At 41.4% G+C, this 5,537-nt stretch overlaps 1 pseudogene; it reads right to left on the bottom strand.

Annotated features, from left to right (window-relative positions):
- Positions 1 to 3,609, bottom strand: part of LOC107664645 (patched domain-containing protein 3-like) — a 12,440-nt pseudogene extending 8,831 nt beyond the window's left edge.
- Positions 3,610 to 5,537: the final 1,928 nt, after the last annotated feature.

The raw sequence follows: 5,537 nt of genomic DNA, 5'->3' as shown, positions 1-5,537 counted from the left end.
TTATTATTATTATTATTTATGCAATGTGTTAATTATTTTATGATTCACATCAAGGACATAATTAAAACCAAGTATGCAAATATGACAAAAGTTGAGTGAGTTTGAAGTAAAAATTAATAAATAAATAAAATAAAAATCAAATCAAATAAAAAAAATAAATAAATAAAAAATAATAATAATATATATTTTTTTTTTTTGCAATATAAAGTCAGAGTCAGGGCCCCAGACAAAAAAAAAAATCAAGTAAGGAGCCATTGGAACCAAATTATTTTTTTAGGTGCCACAGACTAAACATATTTTATTACTTTATTCTTTATTTAACATTTTAGTCATACTCTCTTGTGTTTATGTCTCCCTTCCTTTTACAGCATTTAATCTATCGAACCAAATTATTTTTTTAGGTGCCACAGACTAAACATATTTTATTTTATTTTACTTTATTTAACATTTTAGTCATACTCTCTTGTGTTTATGTCTCCCTTCCTTTTACAGCATCAGTATTTTAATCTATCGTGTAGATTTCCTGGGAGCTAAGGTTCACTTAAAGTAGGAACTAAACAGTCACAAAGAATTATTATACAGAATCTGTGCCAATATCACTTAGCCACTGAGCGTAGTTTGGGCTCCTCCTCAATGCATCCTATAAATGTTGTCATATGTCTGGCACACATCCATTCTTTTTTTTCTTCATTAGTAACATGAGATTATATAGACGATGTTGAATTTTATCTTTAGCTCCTTGCATTCTTTCTTATCATGTAGACAAAAGGTTAAGTAAAAATATGGATATGCAATATAGCACGCATATATTTTTTTCTATCTGACTAATGAGCTCATGGACGCCAAATGGTTATTATGAGGTAGCATTGTTTACAAGTTTTACATGAGACATTTCAGTAAGTTGTACTGTATCTTATAAAATACCTTCTGATGTCCATTCATGTTTATTTCGTTCTAGTAAACAAAGATATGATAGGTTCATGTGCAGCTTGAACTGAGGCGCTAAAGCGATCACTTATGCTATATTAAAGACCGGCAAAACCACATTTATTGTTTGAACTTCATTATGAATCTGGCAGACTTTTAAAGCTGACATTTTCTTATTTAAAGTCAACAGAGCACAAAGCTTATTGTGATTATTTGATGGCAAGTGCACTGCAAAATAGTATTAAGTTCACGCAAAATCAGAACACAGCACATAGACTAAAGATCTTGATAACAAGAAATCATGATATTAGTATCAATTATAAACGAGTTGTTTATTAACAAATTGTTAATGATATTGCTAATGTCCACTCAGCTGACAGCTTTACCTGTTATAGTTTGTTCCAGTTGTGTATGAAATAGACATTGCTTTTCTCCACTTTTAGTTTGCACGTCTATGTCATTTTTGATCTCTCTCATGATGCCACAACTGGAGCCTGCTTTTAGCAGGTTCAACGCTGCTGTTCGGCAAAAATAGAGATTATCTTGTTCTACGTCAGCAGCAGCATGCACATGCATCATGGTACTCTCAATAATGGCGGAAGATGGTAACATGGGGTAGAAGAATTGTTGAATAAAGTGTTTTTTTTTTGTTTGTTTTTTTGTGTACAAAAGTATTCTCGTAGCTTAATAAAATTACCAATGAACCACTGATTTCACATGGACTATTTTGTTGATGTTCTTGGTACCTTTCTGGGCCTTGAACGTAGTAGGACCCTTGCTGTCTATGGAGGCTCAGAAAGCTCTCAGATATCATCAAAAATATCTTAATTTGTGTTCTGAAGATGAGCAAAGGCTTTACAGGTTTGGAACGATGTGAGGGTAATTAATGACAGAATTTTAATTTTTGGGTGAACTATCCCTTTAAGGACACCAAATATTAAGTGGAATCCACAACTGTGCTGCATATCCTGAGCATCCGTGTTATAGGATGTCACCTCACTAGGAAATTTTGCAGTTTGAAGACAAAATGTTCTGCCTCTGTTACTTTCTCATAAAATACTCAGTTCTTCTAACCCTTTCCAAGATTTTTTTCCCTGCATGGTTGAGTGCGGCTGTGACGGCTAGTGAAGAGTGCTGTTCCAGCCTTTAACAGGCCGTAGTTTTGAGCCCTTCAGGCCCCTGTCACTCAGCTGTCAGTCCAGGCCCATATGGTCCCTCACTCAGAGAACAGTCTAATATCACATTTCACACACAGCCCGCTCAGGGTCAGTGATTTCCCAGATGAAATACGAGAAATAGACTCTTCATCAAAGAGAAATAAAAGGAAACAAAAACACCACCCACAATACAGCCTTAAAACCATTCTAGAAAATTAATCTTTGATGCTCTTTTGAGGGGGCAATTATCGGTGCAGTTGTTTAGGAAAAGACATGTATGGAGGAGATGAAGAGATCAGTCACATCAATATTTATGTATATAGCTGTCAGTTACCAATGTCATTGTAGAAACAAATATATTTAGTCATCCATGATCCCAGGTGTCCAATAAAAAGACACTTTTGAAATATAATAAGTAGTAATGGGCTGGTATTGTAATATGATGTAGCCTACTCAGTGCACTTTTAGGTGCACAGAAATTAACATCATCAACAATTAATAACATGTTTTACAAAATATCATTTTTTCACAAAAATTCTGTCTGTGCACATTCAGTTTCTGCAAAAAGAAAGAAAGAAAGAAAGAAAGAAAAAAAAGAAAATGTCTCGGTTACGTATGGTAACCCCCGTTCCCTGATGGAGGGAACGGAGACATTGTGTCAAAGTCCGACACTAGGGGTAGTACTTGGGAGGCCAAACACCTCTGACATCATTGAGAAAAGGCCAATGAAATTGGTGAGCATAATTTGCATAGCTGGCCATGCCCTGGACATCAGGGTATAAATAGGCCAACATAGCATTTGCTCACTCATTTTGTTCTGACAAGTCGAGAAGTGTCTCAGCCCATTCAGTGTCAGTTCAGAGATGTGGCATAAGGGATACAACGTCTCTGTTCCCTCCATCAGGGGATGAGGGTTACCATACATAACCAAGACGTTCCTTTTCAGTTGGTCACTTCGACGTTGTTTTGAAGTCTGACACTAGGGATCTCTATACTAAACGCCACAGCTGCTGAACTGCGTTACAAGTCCATGGGGGCGCAGATGTTGACAGGCCTAGCGTTTCACAACCTGTTGCACCTCTCCTCCTCGTAACCCTCCAATACTCAAGACTTCACTCTCCCACATCTGGGAGAGCCACCATATAAGAGAGAGGTCACCTCAGCTGGAGTCTTTTCTCATTCTGAGAAAGTAAGAATAAGTAACGGTTGAAATTCCTGGTTGTTAATATTGGGAAAGCGTCCGTTTCCTGAGTGGGTAAAGGACACTATGGAGACCACATCCTATGGACTTACTGAAAGGAAGTACTACATAGGAAAGGTTTCTGTGGTGGGCCCCACATATGGGGAGAGCTATCAAACACGGAAGAAAGCATCAGATTGACTGTCTGTCTAGGGAAAACATTGAATCCTGAAAAGGGAGAAGGGCAGTGGACTAATACATATACTGTACGGGGCTGCCAGAGGGAGCCGCAACATATGGAGCACTAATCCATTACAAGAGTTTACTCAAGGGATACTTCCCCATTATGGATTATTGTAGAGAGATCCTCGGCTAAACTCAGCCAAGCAAGGAGTGCTTGAGTGATGTAAAGGTAGTCCAGGGTTCATAAGAAAGAACTGAACTGGACTCAATGAGGGCAAATTACCACCTCAGAGAGGAGAAAGGCACTAAAAAGGCACATATCCAGACAGGGGTCTCAGGACAACGTGAGAGTATGCTGGTCCAAATTCTAGACATGATTCGTCAACGGAAAGGGCTTGGAGATCCCCTATCCTCTAGATAGAAGTGAGTGCAGTCAGGAAGTCTTCATAGAGAGGGAACTAAGTCCAACTGACTGAAGGGCCTCAAACAGATCTCTCTGTAAGGCCTGAAGGACCACTTATAGATCCCAAGTGGGGATGAGGCATAGCCTTGGAGGATTCAACCTCCAGGCGCCTCTTAGGAATCTGAGAACCAGATCGTGCTTCCCCACCAATCTGCGATCTAAAGTGTCATGGTTTGCTGCAATAGTGGCCACATACACCTTGAGTGTAGATGCAGACAAGCTTCTGTCCAGGCCCTCTCGGGGGAAGGAGAGCACAGACCCAATGCCACAAGTCCGAGGATCCTTCCCATGGGAAGAACACCAATTCATGAATAATAAATTCCTCCTGGTCACATCCAGGGACCAAACATGGGAAAGAAGGTCCCTGCTCAGGGGAATCCACCAGGGAGGAGCTGATGGCAGCAGCACGAGCTCCGAGAACCATGTCTTGTTTGGGAAGTATGGAGCCACCAACAAGATTTGTTCCCTGTCCTCCCTGACTTTGCACAGAGTCTATGTCATGAGGCTCACTGGGGGAAACATATTCTTGTGCAGGCCCCTGGGCCAGCTGTGCACCCGTGCATCCGTGCCGAGGGGGGCCTCAGTCATGGAATATCACAGTGGGCAATGGGTGGATTCTCATGGGATCTATCTGCTCCTGACCTAATCGACTCCAAATCAGTTGGACTGTCTGGGGGAGAAGCCTCCACCCGGCTCAAAGCATGACCTACCATTAGAGGGAGTCCACTACACGATTGAGGTTGCGCAGAGTACCTTGTCCACCAGGACTGTCAAAGGAGCCACTAACGAATGTGGGAAGTTCGCCGACGATGACTGACCTGTTGCTTCAGAGTCTGAGGTAGCATAGTCAGTCACTGAGTGCAGTTCCTGCAGAATCTCTGGGTTGGGATCACCCTCGTGCAGTTCTTATAATGTCTTGGCCTGACAGACCAGCAGAATGGCCATGGCGTGCAGGGCGGCAGTGAGTGGCGGCGTTTTGCAGGCAAAGATGCAGCACAATTGCTCTCTCCACCTGGGGGACCTCCATATACCCCCTCGCTGGACTCCCATCAAGGGTGGGGGGGACGGAGGGGCTGGAATATCGTGTTCTGGCCTTCCATTATTTTGTCAGCTCATGCCAGGGCGTGGCCAGCTATGCAAATTTTGCCCGCCAATTTCATTGGCCTTTTCTCAATGATGTCAGAAGTGTCTGGGCTCCCAAGTGTTACCCCTAGTGTCGGACTTTGATACAACGTCGAAGTGACCGACCGAACAGGAACTCATTTTATGTTCCTTGAAAGAAAATTGTGTTTGGAATCGCATCAACTTTAGCTTAATTTTTCCATTTAGCTTGTAATACTTTTGCTTAAAAATAAAGTCTAAGAGAAACTTTTATGTTACAGGGTTTCCACTCTAATTTATAGTCCCTAATAACTGTAACAAATTATTGGCAGATGTGTCCAGTCTATTCTTCTCTGCAGTGTCTACTTTAATCCCACATGTCTACATTAAAGAGCAGGAGACAGACTGGCACCTGCAATTATCCCTGTTCATCCAGCCATGGGCCTATTTTCCTACACTACACTCCTCTTCACATACACACACACACACACACACACACACACACACACACACACACACACACACT

The sequence above is a fragment of the Sinocyclocheilus anshuiensis genome, unplaced genomic scaffold (assembly GCF_001515605.1).
Source record: "Sinocyclocheilus anshuiensis isolate Anshui unplaced genomic scaffold, SAMN03320099.WGS_v1.1 scaffold35, whole genome shotgun sequence".
Classification (NCBI taxonomy): domain Eukaryota; kingdom Metazoa; phylum Chordata; class Actinopteri; order Cypriniformes; family Cyprinidae; genus Sinocyclocheilus; species Sinocyclocheilus anshuiensis.
Note: the sequence above shows the minus strand (reverse complement) of the source record. Positions and strands in the feature narration are given on the sequence as shown.